General features: G+C 29.8%; 2 long non-coding RNA genes across 10 annotated transcripts; one reads left to right on the top strand and one right to left on the bottom strand.

Annotated features, from left to right (window-relative positions):
* Nucleotides 1-6,934: 6,934 nt before the first annotated feature.
* LOC145167577 (uncharacterized) lies at nt 6,935-11,750 on the bottom strand. Of its 5 annotated transcripts, XR_013741249.1 has the most exons (9): nt 11,008-11,750; nt 10,427-10,914; nt 9,993-10,216; nt 9,163-9,259; nt 8,160-8,449; nt 7,911-8,024; nt 7,566-7,661; nt 7,304-7,481; nt 6,935-7,231 (listed from the first exon to the last, which is right to left on the bottom strand). It is a non-coding gene; the product is annotated as an uncharacterized LOC145167577 (long non-coding RNA). The 5 variants fall into 5 exon arrangements; XR_013741246.1 differs by having other exon boundaries at nt 8,150-8,449; nt 10,427-11,748; XR_013741248.1 differs by having other exon boundaries at nt 10,476-11,748.
* Nucleotides 11,751-20,575: 8,825 nt separating this feature from the next.
* On the top strand, nt 20,576-24,061 carry LOC145167576 (uncharacterized). 5 transcript variants are annotated; one of them, XR_013741242.1, is made up of 5 exons: nt 20,576-21,471; nt 21,552-21,608; nt 21,695-22,596; nt 23,153-23,234; nt 23,754-24,061. It is a non-coding gene; the product is annotated as an uncharacterized LOC145167576 (long non-coding RNA). The 5 variants fall into 5 exon arrangements; XR_013741243.1 differs by having other exon boundaries at nt 23,747-24,061; XR_013741240.1 differs by lacking the exon at nt 23,754-24,061 and having other exon boundaries at nt 20,577-21,471; nt 21,695-21,819; nt 22,043-22,596; nt 23,153-23,487.
* Nucleotides 24,062-24,440: the final 379 nt, after the last annotated feature.

Genomic DNA, 24,440 nt, shown 5'->3' with positions numbered 1-24,440 from the left:
AACCAAAAAAGATTAAGAACCCGTAAGAACCATTTTTTTTGACAAATTAAACTTAAAACTCATTATTATGTATCAGATGTCAAACACCAAGTACTCAAACTCTTTAAAACTCTCTCACCAAACTTGAAGAACACACCAAACTTACCACCACCTACCACCAACCACCACCGCACCACCGCTGTTGCCGCCTCCTACCACCGGCCAACAACTTCCATCAGATCTGTATGCTCCAAACGATTTCAGATCTACATTTTTAGTTTCAGATCCACGATTAACGCCACTAGATCTATTATTTTCTGTTCCAGATCTACAAGTTCCGACAAGCAACGGAGATCCACCACTATCGTCAACGATCGTCACCGTTGTTATCGTCATCCTCTGATCTCCGGTGAAACACCATCAGATGTGCCGCCTCCTTCTATTTCTCTCGCCTCATTCTCATCCTCTCTGATATTTGGTGAAAAACTACTAGATCTGATGTGTTTCAGGTTACATCTCAAGTGAAACATTATCCTCTACATCGCATCAGAGCTTACTCACACTAGATCTATCGTCTTTGTTTCCTTCACTGCAAGATTAGAAGTTTTTTGGTCCAGATCTATGATTTTCGCCACCACAAATGTCTAGATCTACGATTTTTGTCAACATCGATGTACAGGTCTACAAGTTCCGACAAGATTTGGTTTCGTTTTCTTCAAGTCTCAGATTTGGTGAAACACCGCCAACTTTTGTCTCCATCTTTTTCTCTCTGATCTCTGGTAAAACACCACCAGATCTACATCAGGTATGTCAATTTTTGTGTTGATTATTTTTCCTTTTGTTAAACTGGGAATTTAATGTTTTAATCTATTTTTTATTGTTTACTTTTCTTAATATTAGTTTTAACTACTATTAAGTTGTGAATCCAATGTTATTAATACGCGAATCCAAGTTTATGTTCTTATTTGTTATGATACTTGCATAGATTTTTGTTTCATAACTTAGGTTTTTTAGTTGTTATGTTGTGAATTGAATTTAAAATGTGTTATAATGTTAATGTTTTCTCAAATAATGTGAATCTAGGTTTTTTAAGTTGTGAATTGTGATGTTTAAATGTTTTTAGTAAATTTTTAGTCATGTTAATATTAGTTTTAAATGTTATGAATAAGAAAATGTTAGTTTTATGTTGTGAATACATGATTTGTTACAAGCTTAAGTTGTGAATATATGATTTTTTATAAGTTTTATGTTGTGAATGCATGTTCTATATTTATTTTTCTACTTACATCTATTATAGATCTCTACGGTGCATTTTTTTTATCGTTTTTGTTCTTCTGTAAAGGTGTGAATTTAATGTTTTAATCTCTCATTTTTTTTATAATCTTAGTGTTAACTTCTATTAAGATGTGAATTTTCTGTTTAAACTGTGAATTGACTATATAAGATGTGAAATTTGTGTATTAAATTGTTCGTTCATTGTATTAAGCTGTAAATTTTGTGTATTAAACTGAAAATTAATTGTATTAAGAGTGTTAAGTTGATAATATGGTTGTGAATGCATACTTTTTGTATATTAAAGTGAGATGTATTGTACTAGGTATGAAGTTTGTATATTAAGATGTGATTTTTGTGTTTTAAATTGTGAATTGACTGCATTAAGCTGTGATTTTTTTTTGTTTAAACTGTGATTTGACTGTATTAAGCTATGAATTTTTTGTATTAAACTGTGATTTTGTGTTTTAAACTATGAATTGAATGCATTAAGTTGTTAATTTTCTATATTAAACTGTGAATTTTTTATATAAAACTATGAATTTTGTGTTTAAAAATGTGAATTGACTGCATTAAACTATGAATTTTCTGTTTAAATTGTGCATTGACTGCATTTTGCTGTGAATTTTTTATTATTTGTGTTAAAATATTAATGATTTATGTATAAATTTTCTTATGAATATATTTATTTTTTGTTGTATAAATTTGTAAGAATTCACTAGTTTTTATAATTGTTTTGCATTAAATTCAAAACGAGTGAATTAATAGGTTTTATTAGACTGTGAATGTAACATTTAAGTTGTTAATGCATGACTTTATCTACAGAATTGATTTTGAAGAAATGACGGCTACTATGTTGATACAGATGGTTGGTGGTGGCATGTGGTGGTAGAGTTTGAGTTTTTGACTTCTTTGAATTAGTGAATTATTGTGAAATAGTTTGTATTAAGTTTGTGAATTTTTTGCATTAAACTATAAATGGACTGTGTAAATATGTATTTAATATAAGTTTTGTGTTAAAATATGAGAGCATATACGGATGAAAATATTAGACTGTAAAAATTATAAGTTTGCTCTTTTCATACCAAAAACACAAAAAATTAGGATTTTAACATGTTTAATAAGAGTATCGTGTAAATATTTACTAATTAATTGGGGTTCTTAATCTTTTATGGTTCTCATTTGAACCACTCCCTATATATATATATATATATATATATATATATATATATATATATATATATATATATACACACACACACACTGGTGGGGTACCCGCACGATGCAGTGGCGTTCGATTGATTTTTCGACGGGCGGTTTCCGTACGATAATTTTTTTTTTTGCTTCAGATAGTTATATTCAGGCTTTTGGCGGACTGTTTTGTGTCATATAGTTCTAGTGGTGGCAAGTTTCTACGTAGTTGCGTAGATATGCAATACGGTTGACGGAGAATAGTTTTCTTTTGGGTGTCATGTATTGGTCAAGCTGTTATTATTCTAATTTACCACTAAGTTATATCCAGTAAGAAACTCAGCGCAATACAGCAACAACATATATTTTCATTTTATATTTTCATTTTATATTTTCATTTAAGGGTTAGTTTATAGACGATGATGAGTTTCCTTTAGGTAGGATTCGAATTGTTTCTTTTTAGGTGAACTAAATTTTTTAGCCAACTAATTTCATTGTGGAAATATATCGTATTTCAAAAAATAGTGGATGCATTACAAACATCAATCCTTAGTGTCAAGTGGTAAATAATTGTTTTTTGTCCAATTATTTTATTTCTATAATTATTTTTCAACGTGATAAAAAACTACATAAAAACATAGAAATTAGAAAACTTCAAACTTTATAGACTTATTAAAAACAATACATTTCTAAAGATAACAAAAGATGTACCTTACCAACAATATTAAAAATTATTAAAGATGATCATGTTTACTTTCTCACAATTTCGGTTGGTAACATCATATAATGTACGTTTTCTTGTATCCCTCATATTATAAAAACATTTTAAATTACACATTTTATTTTATATTTTATATTTCATATTTTATATTTTTGATTGCATTATCTTAATCTCTTGTAAACATATAATATGCTAAAGTTTATACATACGATATTATAATATAAATAACATTTAAATACTTTTCTAATGTATTAGTTAATGTTAACATTTTCGTATATTAAGTTATAAAATATAAATAAAATATCATTCGTTTAAAATATCTTTTTTTAAACAACAATAAATAAAATTCAAACTCAAATTGTAATTATAATTTATCTTTCAACAATTGTTATCCAAGGTGTGTTATCATTCCCAACACTTCATTGGAAATTACAAATTTAAATTGAAAGGCATCTGGCATGGGTATTGGCTTGGCTGACTAAGGTTGCTATTGCTACTTGTCTATATATCAATATATGGCTAATAATTTAAAACAAATAGTAATTTAGATAAAGTAAATGTTACATCTATGACACTTATAATTATGAATTATTTTCCATTTTCACCATTAAAAATCTGGTCACTTTTATTGTATTATATAACTTTTATCTTGTAATATTATATTAAAATTTCAAAATACGTTTGCATATTTTCATCATGTTTACATTTCAATTTTGACGTTTAGTCATATTTTAATTTAAAGAATCCCCATGCTTTTTTTAATTTTACCCTTCCTGTTTTAGTTATTTTTTAAAAATTAATGGTGTGAAATCTTTTATGCCTTAAGTTGTTCTCTTGTACATTATTATATAGGTTGAAAGGTCTTGTGATGAAAAAACTTGTTCTTAAATATCAGATATAGGCTTCTTTATTTAATTATATATGATGTATAATTAACAAACCTAAACAAAATGCGAAAGGAAACAGAAATCTGATTCGTTTTATGGAAATGCAAAAAAACAAAGTTCCAAAAACTATACCTTTCTCCAGCCCACTAGCATTACATAGCTTGCATTCATTACAAAAAAATCCATAAAACATGATTTAAGAAATATAATCAAAATCTCACAAAATACAAATATTAGGTTCATACACAAACTACATATTAGCATGTTATCCACAAACAACACATCTACCACTCAACCCCATTATCATCATTTTCACCTTAAAAGGAAATCACCTTCCTTCCATCTCCATTCCCACCAATTTTAGTTAATTAAAATATGGCTTAGGGTGCCTATTAGCATCAATTCCTGGAGTTGAAATCAGGCCACATCTTTATTTGCATATCCTTTAGTTCATGCAAACACAACAAAATAAAATCCGTCAAGCAATGAACATCGTTTGAAATCCACATTCGATTGACTGATTCACAATCATTAAAGCTGGCACAGAGTATCCAAGATCCAAATGATTCTCAACAATTTAGTTTCCTAACGATACTAATATGTTTTACCACACACACAAACAAACATCAAAACATAGATTCACAAATAGATATCATAAATCGTTTTTGAGGAAAATTTATTTATGATATCACACTCAAAATTTTATACATTCTAATTTGAATGCAATTCAATCAACCATAAGATTTTACTTCTTACAATCTAAAGACAAACCCAACAAATGGTACTTGAAATTTTAGATATTATAGGAACTATTTGTTTTTTATCTTATATCTATATATTATAGAAATGTGTATGGAGTTGACATCTTTATTAGCATAGTATAAAATGTTTTACCATCTCCCCAACAGAAAACATGCATTTTTCAAGCATCATGTTGCACCCATTTCAAACTGCTCTTTTAAAGATGGCCAGAAATAGATACTTCTACTTTGTGAGAGTGGTTTACTTGTGTGTGTGTGTGAGAGAGAGAGAGATAGAGAGAGAGAGAGAGAGAGAAATCTATTGGTTAAAATATGCATCGATATGTATATTTAAAGGGAGAAATATTGAAGCAACATACAATAACTTTTGAGTGAGGGCTGGAGGAGGCCTGTACAGAAGGAGACAAAAGTTGAATCATGAAAATAAAATCTACAAAATGGTACCTTGACAAAAAAAAATTGTGCGTCTTCATCCAGGTCAAATGCTTCCCTCGTCTTAAAAAAAACTTGTTTAGAAAAAAGGAAACGATGGGTAGTGGTGAATTACGTTACCTCCAAGCTAAGAGGGTGTTTGGGATTAATTTTAAAATGACTTTTTGGCTTTTGTCTTTTTCAAAAAGTCAAAAAATTCAAAAAGATGTTTGGCAAATAAAAAGTTCTTTTGAAAATAACTTTTTGTCAAGAACAAAATGGGGGGTTTTCAAAAGTCAGGAAATCCAATATTTTGGTGACTTTTAGCCATTTACAAGGTAAATTAGATTCAAAAGTCAAAAAAATTAAGGCAAAACACTTTTTAACACCAACTTTTGGATTTTGCTCATTCAAAAGTTAAAATCAAAAAGGACTTTTAAGCACTTAAAAGTAATCCCAAACACCCCCAAAATCGAAAAAAACAAAATGACACAAAAAGATGAAGAAAGGTTATCAAAACTATACCTTGCGCATTTCGAACCCCTCTCTAAAAATATAAATGTGTTTGCCTCCTGTATCTGCAAAAGAAAGAGAGCGATAAACTGAAACAGATCTATTACCACCAAAATAGTCAGATAATCAGATACGTGTTAAGAGTTTGAAGAACACTAACCGTGATTGTGTCAGATCTCAAACCACCACACTTGCAGCGGCAATAAATCAGGATGCCGACAACAACAAAAAGGGGATACGTTGGTGGTGGGGTGAAACAACATCCACAACTGTATTGAAGAAAAATGGTGATGTCATCGTGTTGGGTTCTTCAGAGAGGAGCATTTTGAATTTAAATTTTGAATCGAGATTAGGGGAAGATGTATCTGAAGATGAGAGAGGTGTTTTTAGGTCTGAGAAAGAGAGAAAGAGGGAGGCGTGTAAATACAAATTAGGTCAATGGTGTTATGTCTATATATCGGTGTGAATTGTTAGAGAGAAAAACATCAGTTTAAAAAATAATAAAGGATTTTGATTGGTTGTAAGCTTTTCACAAGGATAACTAATAACATGATCTAGACCGTCCAAAGAATATCTAAATGTTCATATTCCATTTCCTTGAGTTTAAGAAAACTGTCTTAATTTTTAGGGGTCCCACATTTATATACTCTTTATAAGATAGTGTATATATATATATATATATATATATATATATATATATATATATATATATATGAGTTCAATTGAGAAAATGAAAAAAATTGAAAATTAGGGAATCATTCTGAGCCACTCATTTATTTTGGACGCAAAAGTCTCTACGGTACCGGCGGAAATGGGAAAGAAATACATGTGAGTTTTCCAACAAAACATGTTTCCTTAAACTATACTAATCATTACCTTAATGTATACAAAAACATCATTTTTTCGTTTTTTTTTTTAATTTTTGAGGAGCTATTTTTATCGAAAAATGATTTCAAATATATCAAAATTCATAATTTTTTATTCTTTATAAATAGGCATACATATTGATATAATTTTAAGATAAAATAAAAATTTTACTTTTTTATAGTTTTAGCTATTGTTATTCATAAGTGAATAAAAATGCATCAGATTTTTACTACATCATATTTGTTATTCATTTATGAATAAAAAGTATGATTTTTTTTTACAGTTTAAGTATCATTCATATATGAATATAACATATAATAAACTCTGTACAGTTTACATCAACTCTCGCCACATTTTATATTCACATATGAATAAAACGTATATCATTCATATATGAATATAACATATAATAAACTTTGTACAGTTTACATCAACTCTCGTCACATTTTATATTCACATATGAATAAAATGTGTATTAGCTTTCCCCACAAGTTATATTTACATACGAAGAACACATTTATCATAATTTTGTTACAGTTCATTTGTTATTCATATATGAACTAGAAGGGAATCATGCGCGCCGTTGGCGCTGTGTTTGGTTTTTTTCTCTTGTCGGCAAAAAACCTCCTCTGATAACAGTCAAAACATTAGTCAACAGAAGGTTCTAGAATTGTGGAAAAATGTTTGAATTTTATTATTACCTTGAGTACCAGTTGGACCAAAAACACGGTTGAATTGAAACAACTTTTTCCATCTTTATGATGTTTTAAAGGATCTAAAACCACTAATGACCCATCTTCTTCAATGTAATCGAGCACGTTCTTTGTGTCAGTTCTAAATGTAATGCAGGTCTAATCCTGCAGTAAACCTGAATGTTTCCTGAAAATTTAAAGATTGTCGAAGATAAAAGACAACATTTTAGTAATGTTTAAAGTTTAACAAAAATAAAAATATGTTGTTTACCTTTTAAATCTTCGACCATGTTGTATAAAGTCTGGTTTTCTTTCACAACCTTATGGTATCCATTTACAGCGATGGACAATACCTCTACTTGACTCTCTGAAACAATCAGCAAAAAAATAAATTCGTGAATGTTAATTTGTGTATAGGCCTTTTTTTTTCTTCAATGTAAGAACGGTTTAGTAATCTATCAAATTGTCAATGGTTACAAATCGTTAGAAGAAGGTATTATAACTTTTTCGAGAAAAAAAAACATATAACAAACCATTTAGAGCTGTTTCTTTTTTATATAATGAGCTTAATCAGGACAAATATAAACATATATGAGTATATATCTACGTTATATACCCATCTATTGCAGCATCATGGTATTGGATTTGTCTTGATTTCATAGCCTGATCATTCTCATCAACAAAGAATTCCTTTGACCCATACCTGGTGATGTCTTTCAGCTCTTCCTACCTGTTATAAATTATAATAATATTGTGAGAACAATTAAGGAAAAAAAAACAGATGAATGGAATTGAATTTAAATTAAATTGATACATAAATATGAAAAAAAATGATAATTTAAGAAGTAATAATACGGAGATCAACATGCTCAAAAGGGCTTCCACTTCCAAAAGCTATATTTTCATACGGATTCTAAGGGAATCTGAGAGAATTGGAATTCGTGATTCCTTTTTGTTCATTGTTCCTAAGATTGGGTGGAAGGAATTTCATTTCATTATTCATTTTTATTTTGCCAAATGACCAAAATACCCCCATTGTCCTTCAAAAATATTATTCGAATAATGGATTCAGAAAGACAATCCATTCAAAGTGGGATTGGACATGCCGAAAATAGCAGGTTTAGTGGAATCTGAGTCTCGTATGGCTCTAAGCACCTGAATATAGAATACAACAACAAAAACATGGACTCATGAGTGTATGCAACAAAAGTAAATTTAGAAGTTTCTTTTAAAAGGAAAAAAACAAATACTTATTTGCAAAAAAATTATCTCATATTTAGGTAGTAGATATCTTAGGACAATGTGTAAAAATATTTTTATAAAGTTAAGGGCAAATCACAGAAAAACAATTATATTTTGAAAAAGTTTAGGGTTTAATCACTTAATATATTTTTTTTCAATCAAGCCATGAAAGATTCAAACATTTTTTTTCAAAATAATTATTTTAACATGATAAAACGTAACATGCTAATATGTTTAATTTGGAAAATTACCAACGAAACCTGATATATAACATGCCAACATGGTTAATATGAGAAAATATCTTTTTATTTTGTGGTTTGATGGGAAAAAAATATAGTATTAGTTGTTAAACTGCAACATTTTCCAAAATATAATGTTATTTCCTGTAATTTAGCCTAAAATTAATAAAAAATTATACTCACTAAAAAAAATACATATATGGTCATTTAAAACACTTCCAACTCGAAATAAACCAAGAAGAACATAAGGTTTGATCTTTTTTACCTACAAAAAAGCTAAATTTGTCATCTCCATTTCTAAAGTATATAATTTTTTTTAAAGTGTTTCGTTTTCATATAATTAATTAAATAAACACAATTATTCCAAAAATAGATATATTAGTATACCACTTCAAGAAGATCCGATCCCTCATGGAGGTCCAATATCTTTAGTAAATGGTGCAACTGCTGAGTCAATACAACCTCTCTCCTTTGTGATTAAACCCTGCATCCAAAAAAATTTAAAACTCGATATCCATAATAGCAACGTAGTCACGTGATCAAATATTTAATCATTTTGTAAGTAAAAAAAATGGTATATATTAACGTATATTACTATATTTATTATATTCATGTTCATGAACAACAAATCCCTGCTCCATTGGCAGGTGAATGCACCAAAATATCAATACTACCAAGATCCTTCTTTAGTTACTCTGCAACTTTCTAAATTAAGGAAGAAAAAGTAATCAATAATTTCAAAAAACAAAAAAAAAATGCAAAAAAATAACAATAGAGTTAGTATATACTTGTAGAATCCAATTACTTGCACCCACGTAAGGTTTATTTACTTAATCTGTATGAATAAGATCATTTAGACGTTTCTAGAATGGTTACTAATTAATACTTTATTATGACAATTATATGTATTATTAAATAATCTTCTGGGTTATGAAAAACGCCATGTAACAAATAAATTTTAGTAAGCATTTATATAGATTCTAAAACAGAATTACAGAAGTACATAACTATATGGAACATGAAACATAAAATCAATTTTTTTTTTCACAAACACGATTCAAAACATTCCATAATTCAATATCCAGAAACATAGGGGCAGAAAAGTAAATTTAGTTGGGACTTTTAATAGCTACAATGGATACCTCATTCATTTAAAATGGATAATCAAACAAATATAATCAACCAATGAATTAGGTAAACTAACATGAAATTAATACCTTAATCGGATCGGGCATTTCATCGAACGCCTTATAGGCATGTTTCTCATCCAAAAGCAGTAACCTTGTTGAGCCTTTCCACTTCCCAAACCTGTACTCAACGTCTCCAACTAACTCATTCAAATCCTCCTGCCGACGTATTCCTAACAAACATAAGTACATGGAGCCTACAAAATGCAAGAACTCGTGAACTGAAGTTTCAGTCCCAAGGCCACTTGAGGCTCCTGAAATAGCGACATGGAACAATCACAACAAAAACAAACGTCAGTTAATGGTTTTGGTTAAGCTATTTGAGGTGTGGGAAGGAGAAATCAACAACGAATTCCAAGTGTAGAGCCTTGTAAATACACAACTATATGTATAAAACCAAAAAAAAACTAATAATGAAATTTTGATTGTATGAATAATGTATAAAAAAACAGAAAATGTTTTACCCGAAATCAACAAAGCATGAAAGTGGAATTTTTTTGGGCTGAAACGTACTTGAATCAAGTTCCTGGGTACTTGTTTGTGGTCAGAGTTATTGTTCTTCGAAGATGATAAGAACCGAAAATTACAACACATAAATATTGGTCGATTTATGCATGACAGAGCCTTCGATTAGTTGTACTTATCGATTGATTGCAAAAGCTTGCTTGCCTTCATTCTCTTTATCTAACTTTGAATCGCAGTGAAAACACAAAAGATGGAAGAACGATACTATTTACAAGTCGGTTCACTATTGTAGGAATAGACCAGGCAAGCATCGAAGGAGACGAAAAGATGGCGGTGCTATGGTTGAAGAAGACGCACGAAACTGGACATAAAGTAAAGACGGAGTCGATATGCCTTCCGACTTGCCCTGCCAAAATACGGACCCGAATTTCACCCGGTGCTCGATACCCCAACTTTTTTCGCAAATAAAATTCATCATCGCCTCAATCTGGTAAAGAACGATCAAAATCGGAACCCATCAAACAAATCAGAAATGAAATACATGGCGTCAATGATGGTAAAGAACAATGAAAATCGGAACCCATCAAAGGAAGCAGTCAAAGTCGGAGGTTTGTCGTCAGGTTCGTCTCCTTCTCCACCTGTGAGAAACAATGATCAAATCGGGGGTGGAGTCTGTCACTTCCACACTTCGTTAGAACTACGGACCGACCGCCGGCGCTCATGGCTCTGAAAGACGGAGGTGGTGAAAAGGCGGCGTCAAGGGTGGTGGTGGTGGTTGTGAGATGATCGGAGAAAAAATTATGAAGCTTTGAGAATGGTCGGAAATGAGAGTATATGAGAATATGATATACTCTCAAAGAACACAGTAGATGGAGGCTGTGGTAATCTGTGATTGGAAGAGAAAAACAGTGATTCAACTGGTGCGGTTTGAATACCTGTTTGAGCGACGACGATATTCAGAACTTTCAAGTCAACTCGGGATATCGATTACCAAAAACCCACACACAAAATTTTGAAGAGAGACCCAACCAATAACCCAAACCCAACATCAAACAACCTTAAAATGAAAATCACATTCAGTGAACAAAAACGTAAAAGCATGAAACATAGAAAACGCAGACAAATAGAGATGAAATAGTATAACCGTAGAGGAAGTGTCCATTCGGGAAATATTTGAGTCTGTGAAGAAACAGATTGGAGAAGAAAGGCGGTGATACTCAGTGGAGGAAAATGATCGGCCAAAACGCAAGAGCTGAAGAGGAAGGAAGAGTAAAGAATAAAGAAAGAAGAAATAAGGAAAACGGAAACAAATACTATTGGAGGAGAAACAAAATTTAAGATAAGAAGAATCAAACAGCCGACATGCGTAGAGAAACGAAGCATAATGAAAAACCAGTGTCCCAAAGAGAAAAAGGGAAAAGTCCAGTGTCTGATTTAGAAAGAGAAAAAAGTATACTGTAGCCTAACTTTTTTATTTATGTATATATAAATAATATATAAATAAGCATTTGAAATTCTTATTATATATATATATATATATGCATGATATATTTATTTCATATTTATTTAATTTGGGTTTAATATTCTCTAAGAAAATTTACAAGTTTTAATAAGTATGACTCAGAGACAAGACCAGTGATTGATTGGATTAGCGTAAAACGCGCAGATAAGGACGTAAGTCGCGGTGCCGGACCACAATCATCGTCGGGACAATTTGCCTCTGTTCATCGTTATTAAACAAGTAAGTTTTCTTAAAAAAATTTAAAGCAAAATTATTTAAATATGAGTAAATTTTCACGTATACTATCTAAAAAATATATTCCTGATAAAAATGTCGATAATGAACAAGATTATGATAATCAAATAAATTCTATTGAAGAAACCGTTAATGGCATAGAACAAAGTTTGAATGATTGGACAATACCTAAAACTAATGTTAATACAATATATAGAATAGGAACTTTTGACTATTTTCAAGGTTATTCTATTAAAATGACAGAACAAACTTTGTCTATTGGTCAAAACCAACAAAATTTACATTTATTATCATCACGATCTATTTTATAACATAGAATGAAATATAAATTTTTACATGTTGGTTTAGTCCAAATTGCTATCAAGCCTTTATTCAGACTCGGAATAGATGCCCATGTTCTCCTTATTTTAAGAGACAAGAGACATAAAGATTTTCAAAATTCTATTTTAGCTATGGCTGAAACAAATATAGCTAACGGACCTATTTATTTCAATTGTTATCCAAATTTTTCTGTAGGGTTATTTGATAAAAATATTTTAGATACTTTAGTGTTAACTATAGAAACAAAAAATTTAGAATTTAAAGATGATACAAAGCCTTTAGCAATAATTTATCGTGTTTGTTACAAAACCATGACAACTACACTTGAACCGAAAACACGTTTATCGAGTCCTAAAAATGAAACAATTATTTTTGAAGCAAATACTAACCATACCAAAGTTCACACACCAAAAAGGTTAAAATGGTCTGATATAACTCAATCATGTAACTGGAATTTACAAAATGTTATCGATCCAAAACCACTAGACTCTTCAAAACAAATCTCAAATATTATAGAATATAATGATGGTTCAGTAGATATAAATTTTTCTTCCTTAAAAATTTCATCATCCAGATTATCGACTTCTTTTATCCCAGAAACAAGTTCTTCAAAATCTCCGTTATCAAAGTCAAGATCTTTAAAACTAAAAACTGTTGACTATACTAATTCTATTCCCAAACCATTATATCAAGATGACCAAAATAGTGAAAATAGTTTTCCTAGTCCTACTAAATCAGATTTTATTGATGAACTCCAAAATTTTAAACAACAAATATGAGTTCTAAAGTGCAAATTAATTGTTCAAAAAATAATAAGCTTTGGGTTAATATGTTAAAAAGACATTGGAAGATAAATTCTAATATATGCAAAACCATTCAACATTTAGAAGAAACTAGAATTCATGAAGATTATAATTTATACAAAATACTTCCATATACTAATGAATATAATAAACAAATAGAAAAAATTTATAGGCTAACAATAGGAATAGAAAAATACGAAAAATCACGAAGTCATAATTTAGAATCAATAAAACATATTTCTTCAATCCTAACAAAAACAACCTGTTAAAATGAATTTCTCAAATTTAGAATATCAAGTTGACTTTGATTACTTAAAAAATATTGAGTATTTCAAAGATTACAATAATAAAAAAAGAGCTTGGCACGAAGAAAATTTTTCATACTACTTAAGATTTCTCCATTTAGGCCTTTGGGAAGATTATGTTTTATCAAATAAAATTCATTCTCCTTTTTTTCAATGGTTTGAGTTAATTTATGCCCCTAAACATAAAATAAATTACCCATTTAAAAATAATTCTATCACTCCCATTTTAGAGAAAAAATATAAAGATATTATTTCTAATAAAGAAATTATTGCTAATTTTCCACCAAAAGGAGAAATTATTATTAACGATATGTTTATTGCGACTCCTTTAGTTCAAGCCCCAAATCAATTAACTACAGAAAAGAGTCTTCAAAAAATCATTTACCAAAATAATTATGCAAACGAAACCTTATCTAGTATTACCGAGCATTTAGTTAAAATTGAAGAAAAATTTTTCAAAGACAAGAATGATATGGCAAGCACTAGCAATATAAGTTTTGTTCATTGTCAAATCGATGGTAATTTTAATCTAGGAAATACGGATTTAATCAACGAATTAGAAAAAAGACTTTCAAAACTCCATATCTCAAACACTAACAATATTAATACCCTTACAAATGATGAAGCTGAAAATAGTGATATTAATAGTGAAACAAATTTTGAAACCCTTGCTCAACAATTTGATAATTCAAATGATGATATTAGTCAACTCACTAATGATTTTTCAAATCTTAATAAAATTCATCAATCAAAGCGAAGCTCTTTCGGAAAGAATCCAAAGCCAACCATAAGAAATTATTGGAATAGACCTTCTCTTCCAGATGTTCAACTAGAAGAACGAACTTTTCAATTTGATCGTTCTCAATATGATGGTAATTCTGTTTATGAATGGAATGTTGATGGCCATTCTGAACATCAAATTATGAATATTGTACAAGAAATGACTATGGCTGCTAATGCTTATAAAGCTCATAATAATACTCAACTTCAAATTGTTAATATTATTACTTCTGGTTTTACTGGTAGTCTCAAAGGATGGTGGGATTTCTATATTTCACAAGAAGAAAAAGATTATATTTTATCTGCTAAGAAAACTATTATAAAACAAGAAAATAATCAACAAATACAAACGTTTGAAGATGATATGGTTAACACTTTAATTTTTGCTATTATCAAAAACTTTGTAGGAGATCCTACTACTTTTCAAGAAAAAACTTCAGAAATTTTAATGAATTTACATTGCAGAAAACTTACTGATTTTAGATGGTATAAAGATAATTATCTTGTTAAAGTTTTTTCAAGACCTGATTGTAAAGAGTCTTATTGGAAAGAACGTTTTATTGCTGGCCTTCCAAAACTCTTTGCAGAAAGAGTTAGACAAAAATTAAGAGAAAGTTTTAATAATACCATCCCTTATCAAAATTTAACTTATGAAGATTTAATAAACTACATTAATAAAGAAGGATTAGCAGTTTGTGCTGATCTTAGGTTTAAAGAAAAGCTTAAAAAATATAGAATTAACAGTAAAAATGAATTGGGAAATTTTTGCCAACAATATGGTTATCAGCCCTTGAATGGTCCGTCTACTTCAAAATCTAAAGTATATAAGAAAAGACCTTCAAAATATTTCAGAAAAAAGAATTATAATCTTCCAGAAAATTATAAAAAAGGCCAAGATTATGCGTCAAAATCCAAAAAACCTTATAAACCAAATTATAAAAAATCTAAGAGAAAATCAAAAGATATTATTATTTGTCATAAATGTGGGCGTAATGGTCATACAGCTAATAATTGTTATGCTAAGACAAAAATAAATGAGCTAAATGTTTCTGATGATTTAAAAGAACAAATAAGAAAAATTATTTTAAATACTGATTCAGATTCCGATGAAAGTATTTCTGATTTTCAAACAAATGATTTAAATATTCTCGAAAATACTACTTCAAGTTCAGAAGATTCTGATGTTTGCGAATGTATTGGTAAATGTCATTGTAAAAATTTAATCAATGTAATTACTAGTAGTTCTATTAACGTTCTTTCACAAGATGATAAAGATCTTTTAAACTCTCTTGATTCTATAAAAGATAAAAATATCCAAGAATTATTAATAAAGTAGATGCTTAATAAAACTAATAACATAACTCCTGATAATAATGAAAATTTTAATTTAAAAAATATATATGAAAGATTTACTGAAGCAAAGCCAATCTCTATGCAAGAACTTCAAGAAGAATTAAAAATAGTAAAACCAGAGATAAAAGAAATAAAAAATAAAATTTTAATTTTAGAAAAAGAAAAACCTTCTATTTTTAAAAACAAAAATATAGAAATTAATAAAGAAGAAGAAAATAAAATTGAAAATGTAACTATTGGAAAAATTATAAATAATCAAGTTTCTCAAAAATGGAATACTCAAATCACGTTAGTCAAGGATAATTTTAAAATCAACATAACTGTTTTAATTGATAGTGGTGCTGATATGAATTGTATTCAAGGAGGAATTTTTCCTACACAATTCTATGAAAAAACTGCATCTAGACTTACTGGTGCTGGAGGTACAAAATTAATTGTAAATTATAAAGTTTCTGATGTTCATATTTGTAATAACCAAGATTACTGTTATAAAACTCACCTAATTTTAGTAAAAGATCTATCTTCTCCTTTAATTCTAGGAACACCTTTTATTACAAAACTATATCCTTTTATGGTTCATGATGATGGTATAAGAACCAATGTTTTTGGAAAAGAAATTATATTTAAATTTTGTGAACCTCCTCTATATTCAACGATTAATGTCCTTAATTATAAAACACAACAAGCTAAATATCTTATTAACGAAATAAATAATGTTCGAATAACTAATCAATTAAATGACAATAATATTCAAAATAAAATAATAGGTTTAAAATTAAAATTTGAAAAAAAATGTCTGTTCTAATATTCCTAATGCCTTTTGGAATAGAAAACAACATATTGTAAAATTACCGTATATAAAATTTTTTGATGAAAATGATATTCCTTCAAAATCTAGAGCCATTCACATGAATAGTAAACTAGAAAGTCATTGTAAAAACGAAATTCAAGATTTAATAAATAAAAAACTTATAAGACCTTCTAAATCACCATGGTCTTGTTCAGCATTTTATGTTATGAATGCCGCAGAATTAGAAAGAGGATCACAAAGATTAGTTATCAATTATAAACCTTTAAACAAAGTTTTAGAATGGATTCGTTATCCTATTCCTAATAAACGAGATTTACTAAAAAAACTTTATGATTCAAATATATTTTCAAAGTTTGATATGAAATCAGGATTTTGGCAAATACAACTTCATGAGGAAGATAAATTCAAAACTGGTTTTAATGTTCCCTTCGGGCATTTTGAATGGAATGTAATGCCTTTTGGATTAAAAAAATGCCCCTTCTGAATTCCAAAATATTATGAATGATATTATAATTCCTATAAGTAGTTTTGCTATTGCTTATATTGACGATGTCCTAATTTTTTCAAAATCAATTGATCAACATTTCAAACATTTAAATCAATTTTATGATTTAATTTATCAAAATGGTTTAGCTGTCTCTGCAGCAAAAATGCATTTATTTAAAGATGAAATTCGTTTTTTAGGGCATGATATTGTCAAAAACACTATTAGACCTATTACAAGAAGTTTGCAGTTTTCTACTAAATTTCCTGATGAAATTAAGGATAAAAAGCAACTTCAAAGATTTTTAGGATGCTTAAATTATATCCATGGTTTTTTCAAAGATTTAGGGATTATATGTAAACCACTTTATAACAGATTAAAAGATAATCCTGAACCATGGACTAAAAAACATACAGATATAATTAAATATATAAAACAAAAGGTTCCTACTTTGTCATGTTTAAATTTACCTCATCCCAATGCCAATATCATAGTTGAAACCGATGATAGTGATATTGGATTCGGAGGAATTCTAAAACAAAATTTTGTTAATTCAAAAGAAGAACAATTGGTTCGATACTACTCTGGTGCATGGAATGATACACAAAAAAATTATTCAACTGTCAAAAAGGAAATTTTAAGCATTGTTTTATGTATTAAAAAAATTTGAAGATGATTTATTTATGAAAAGTTTTTTATTAAGAATAGATTGTCAATCTGCAAAAACTATTTTAGAAAAGGATGTGAAAAATATTATTTCCAAACAAATTTTTGCTCGATGGCAAGCCCTTTTAGGTAACTTTGATTTCGAAATAGAATTCATAAAAAGCGAAAATAATTCGCTTCCTGACTTTCTTTCTCGAGAATTTTTGCAGGGAAAATGAGTTCATCGTCCTCTTCCAAACATGATGACAAGAAACCCGTCTATCAAAAGCTTGTTCCATTTCAAAATCAAAATCGTTTTTCTCCTTTAACCCCTTCTTCTAAGAATTCACAACTTTATTCTAATATCCTTCAATCAAAACTTGTTACTCCAAAAGTTACTCCAACAAACACGATAAGCCCTTTTGTAAGACCTTTTACTCCTCAAACTCAAAATTCTGTGACTCCTAGCCCTCCTACAAAAACTCCTTATGTTCTTAATCCAAATTTCTTAAGAGTTCAAATTCTTGAAGATTTTCAAATCCATAAGTTACATCAAGGTTTTCATATTCTCACAAATCATCTTTTTGGTCAAGGGAAAACCTTTTATGTTGATTCATATAAAACTCGAGAATATTATCAAGCTATTTTGTAAGAATCTGGTTCGGTCAATTTTGTTCATCGTTCTAATTCAAAAGAAGGAAACATTGATTTTAGCAAAGCTCACATCATCAAAATCATTTCTCCAGAAAGTTGGGTTCCAAACCTTCATTCTGAAAAACCTCTTATAAGTTATCCTGCTTATCCCAGATTTTCTTACTATGATTATCAAGATGCCTGGACTAAGGCGTTCTTTATTCGAAATTATTCACACTCATGGTTTATCTTCTTTGATTTAAACTTCAATTGTGAATACCCAAGATGGTTTATCAATTGGTACAAATATATGAGAGTTCTTCCGAATTGTTTACCAAAAGAAATTTACAATGTATATCTCAAATTTAAGGAATTGTTTATTCAACAAATTCCAGAATTTGAATATATGCTACAATTCACTATGATATTCAGAGTTCCATGGATAATGTCTTGGACTTTTCATTATCAAGAAGCAAAGGATACCTCTCCTCCCTGGCTTAATCGACAATTTCGCTCAAAATGGTGGGATAAAATGAAGATTTCTCAAGCCAGTGAACAAGCAGTAATTAAATATTATCAAGAAATATATATTAAAAAACCGGAGGTTGAAGCCACTTTTATCAAAAGTCTTCCTCAAAGTGATGTGGATTTAATTTCAAGAATTAAAGATGCTGCTACCTCTTCTCCTGAAGAACTTCAAAACTTACTTCAAGAAATTCGCCAAACTCCATCAGTTTCTGACGATTCTCCAAAATCTATAAAGAATGGTTTATTTCAAGACGCTCAAGACCCTTTTGATGATCCTTATGAAGAATAAGAAATTCTTAAATTTGGTGTAATACCTTCAATGTAGGGTATTTCGTTTCTTCTATTTATCAAATCCATTATTTTCAAATACGAGTGTGTATATACTGTGTATTTTTACACTATATGTATTTATAGTGTATAAAACAAATATTATCAAATTTATTATCAAAATTATTTAGTCTTATCAACAATAATAATATGAAGACAAAAAACTTTACAAGATGCTCCATAATGGATAATATGAAGACAAAAAACTTTAGAAGATGCTCTATGATGATATGCTTTATCAAAATGTGATATTTGCTGATTACAAAAGATAATTTCTTCAAAAGATGAAAGTGACAACCACTTACAAATTATTGATGGACCATTAAATCATACGGCAAGATTTCACTACAAGATTTCAAGGTTTTGAAGACTTCAGAGCAATATAAATAGACATCATGTGTTTGTAGAAAAAAGCAAGCAAAAAATATTCATTCTCTAAAAAATGTTCATCCTATGTCTAAAAAATCTCCAAGAGTCTCTCTCTTTCTACCAGCAGATGTTCAAAGTCTCTAGATTTTCAGATAATTCTTTCTCCAGATGTATGTACTGATTGTAATTTAAGCTTAGTTCAAGAATGTATTATCTAAAATATTTATTCAATTGTTGTATTGCTTTTATCGACGATGATAGTTTCATTTCGAATTGTTCTAACTATTAATTCTACAAGATTTGAAATTTTTGTCAAAATAGTACTTGTTTTTAATAATCAAATTAATCAAATTCATGCTTGAATTATTTGATTATGTCTAACAAAATCTTGATGAATTGTATTTCTAATAGAGATATTCTTTTAAAAATACAACAAATCCAAGAATCTATAAATAATTCTGAGCAAAATCTCAAGAATTCTTACAAACCTGATAATCTAGGTACGATTTTAAACAATAATCATATTCATGATGTTAGACAATTCATAAGAGCTAGTATTAAAATTCGTTACAAACAAATACGTTATCTAAAAGCAAAACTATTTGTATTTTAAATTATCATTTATGTCTTTTAAACTTTAATCGTAACCATTAAATATTAACAAAAATAGATAATCTTGTCATAATTATAATTATGGTATCAGAGTCTGGAAAAGTTTTTGGGGTGGTTATGCATGATATATTTATTTCATATTTATTTAATTTGGGTTTAATATTCTCTAAGAAATTTACAAGTTTTAATAAGTATGACTCAGAGACAAGACCAGTGATTGGTTGAATTAGCGTAAAACGCGCAGCTAAGGACGTAAATATATATATATATATATATATATATATATATATATATATATATATATATATATATATTAATTTACAAGTGCCGACTTTCTTGTGGTTGCTTTATTGTTTTTCATTTTCTTTTCTGCTTTTCTTTTGTTATTTGTCTTTTTTTTATCTTCTATAGTGGATTACACGTATTGGACCAAACTTAATTTTGGTCTCTTGGATACACATATTCTTTCTGTGTTCCACCGATTTATCCTTCCACCCGTTTTTCTCTCCTTTACTCCGCCTGTTTCCCACCGCCTAATCCACTTCCCATTTAATTTCTCCTCCTTCCAGAACCATCTTCGTCTCCCACACTACTCCCACCTCTTATCTATCTCGCCTGAGATCGACATTTGATTTGCAAAGCATAAACCCTATCCCCTTTGTCGCCTTAGATGGTGCTGACCACCGAAGAGGGCAGCGGTGGCGTCCAGTCGGAGGTGTCGACTCTACATACCTTCAACGCTACCCTTCTCCTTCCACAGTCTCTTCTACAGACTTTCACCACCACCATGGGGCGATGGTAAATCGATTTGAGGAGTCGAAGAACAACTTTAAGCCCTCAAATAGAAGATTACATGCCCTAAAATCGATTTAGAAGCAGCTGCTGATCGCGGCTAAAGTCGTACGCTTTGGACTCGATTTTGACGTCCCACTCCAGTTTCCGGCACCAACATCGTCGACGACGCAGGTCGTTCCTCATTCCGATTCCATTCCGCTTCACCGTTCTCTCTCAGTTTACCATCCACCTCCACCGGGGTTAGTTAATCCGTTTGATAAGGTGATACGTTCTTTCCAGAAACCTCTTTCTCTCCCACCTTTTACTCTTCCCACCGCCTCCAACTCCTTGGTGGTGTGCTGTTTTGAGTTGTGGCACGCTTGTGCCCGACCTCTGATATCGCTACCGAAGAAAGGAAACGCCGTTGTGTACTGCCCTCAAGGTCACCTCGAACAGCTACAATCCAGCGGCGATGGTCCAACCTCCGGCGACTGTAATCTCCCCCCTCATGTGTTTTGCTGTGTTCTTGACGTCAAGCTTCACGTAAGTTTCATTCTTTCTTACCATAATCTATAAATTAGTGACTAATCAGCTCATATATTAATGAACTTTCATGGAATTAGGCTGAAGCTGGAACTGACGATGTTTATGCTCAAGTTTCCTTGATTCAAGATCCTAAGGTTTGTTTACATTTTTGATTTTCAAGACTATAATTCAGTTTTGGACTATGGTTTTTAACTTAATTTTGTTCGGTGGCATAAAACAGCATGGTCGAAGAAGGAAAAAGAGACTGTAAAATGAAACAGGGATGAAATGTTACAGAGAAGGACGATGAAGTGTTCGATGGAATTCCCCTACGAATTTTCAGAATTTCCTTAAAAGCCACTATAGGTTTGTGCATGTGTTCTGTAAGGTTTAGATAGAACAAACATTTATTCTGAAGCCGATATTATTTAATCGTTTTTTTATGAGTCGGTAGTTAGAAAAAAACTTTTTCTGATTAAGATACATTTTTCCCTTTTCTATTGATTTTCACAAAAATTGCCTTCTGAATTTGAGAACCATGGAGATAAAAAAAAAACTTACTCCATACTACTTTCATATGTTTTTGCAGATCAAATTCTCCATTAGTATTCACAATCCGTAACTTCTCTATACACTACTAAAGTCAGAATATAGCTTCACCCTCTTAATTGTTGTTGGGTTGTAAGAGTCAAGCACATACATGTTGAGTACTTGGGTTATGGCAGGATGTAGTAAAAGTTATTTCCCATATCTCTTGAAAGTTGAAACCCCCCTCTTTTGTGCTAGGCTCTATATTTTTCTATATACAATGAACAATGATTAACCCTGTACCTGATTAATGTCTTATCCTACAAAAGATGACACAACAATGTCATGAAAAGATAAGCTAAACGTTCATAACTTATTATATCAAGCAAGCATTTTCATTCTAATTAATTGTATTCATCAGCTAATTTAGTTATGCAACAGAAAACAATAATTCTTGAAACTATAATAGAGGTATTAGTTTATCTGTTTTCCATGAAAATTGCTCTCAATTATTTATTCTATCTCTAACTTTGTTATTGATTAGAATATAAAATGGTGCAAAAGAAGGTGAAAGACCAACTTCAGTTGGATCCTATCACTGTAAAGTCAGACGAGGTATACTTTCAATTTCATACATTTTTCAGTTGTTGCACTTTTTTGCTGGCATTTTTAAACATTAAGAATGGTGTAATATGAACAAATAATGGTGTGATTTCATAATTGAAATTTTGACATTATTTAGTTGTTAGTTCTCTTGATACGGTATTCAACTACTCTATTTTTGGGATGTGCCCCTGGAATATCATTAACCTGGTGTAGATTTTGTTATATTCAGCTTTGGTTTGGATGTTATGAGTAATTCTAAACTCTCAATTTTATATAATTTTCAAGTTTTTGAGAAAAATTGGTAGCTAGATTAAATCTCTTATAATAGTTGTTTGTGTTGACCTTGCGACAAATTAGAATTTCAAAACAAGTTTTTTAGATTTGGTATGAAAAGTCAAAAGTGTAGCCTTTTTTTGGAACAATGGATTGTTTTCCTCTTTCGAATGTGTTTCGGTTAGTGTTGAGAATTTTATTCCTGGACCATTAAATTAAAAGTTAATCAATTAATTATCACACATAGCCTATAAGTAATCGTTGTTTTATTTTGATAAAATTACTTTTGCAGGTGGAAGTTTCCAGTCATTTTCCTGCAAGTAACCATGATTCTCAACTTTTCAAGTTGAAAAAGCTTGATTATTTCACCCCAAGTGAGAGACTTTCCTCCTACATATCTTCCTACTCATTTAAAATGATGACAAGTGTACTAAAATGTAATTAATCTTATTCAAATATGACACATGTCATCGTTTTACATGGATAGGAAGATAAGTAGGAAGAAAATGTAGGAGGATATTTAATTTCTCTTTTTAATATAGTTATTTTCAGCGATAAAGAGACGATTTTGTAACGGAGATATTATCTAATATAGTCAAACACAATGAAATATGCATTGAAAAATAATTACCATCATGCTCGGATAAATATCACAATTCACAGGCTGTCTCAAGATACAACGAATTGTGACTAATGGGACAAAAATTGCGCTTTTTTGTCCCAACCCAAAAGTTAGCTAGAAAAAACTCGCTTCAAATTTTCAAATCCTACTTAATTTACTTATGGATCCTGAGGTTTCTGTATTTCCTCTTACATGTAATCTTCAAATCTGGATTATGATGATTTCTATTGCTAATGATTACTGAACGATTTTTTCTAATTTGAGATTGCAGAGATTAACACCACCAAGATTTAGAACTGCGTCATTAGTTTTCACTTGGATTACCAGCCCCGCAAAAGCGTGGGAATTCCATTCATTCTGACTAAATTAGCCATTGGTCAACCTGGAAAAATTGTGATTAGAATGGACGTTTCTAAATCTAAGTGTGGTCAGATTTGTAAATAACAATGGGTAATAAAAGAGTATGAAACACCCTCCAATCCCTGTAACTACAACACCCGCAATCCCTATAACTCCAACATCCGCAACGCGGGATTCTTCCTTAGTTCATATATAAATAAGTAACAAAATTTTGATAAATATTTTATTCATATATGAATATAACATATGATGACAACTAATACACGTTTTACTCATATATAAACTCATATATAAATATAACATGCGGCAAAAGATGATGTAAAAAATATACTTTAGGTAAGAAAATTGATTACGTGTTATATTCATATATGAATGATACTTAAACTGTAAAAAAGTTAAGCATACGTTTTATTCACAAGTGAATAACGAATGTACTATAATAAAAATATGATGAATTTTATTTCACTTATGTATAACGAGAGCTGAAATTCTAAAAAAATAAACTTTTTATTTTATCTTAAAACTATATCAATATAGATGTCTATTTATAGAGAACAAAAAATTTTGAATTTTGATATATTTTAAATTATTTTACTAT

The sequence above is a fragment of the Lactuca virosa genome, chromosome 3 (assembly GCF_052849685.1).
Source record: "Lactuca virosa cultivar CGN04683 chromosome 3, Lactuca_virosa_CGN04683_v6, whole genome shotgun sequence".
In the NCBI taxonomy this organism is placed as follows: Eukaryota; Viridiplantae; Streptophyta; class Magnoliopsida; order Asterales; family Asteraceae; genus Lactuca; species Lactuca virosa.
This window is presented reverse-complemented; position numbering and strand designations above follow the sequence as displayed.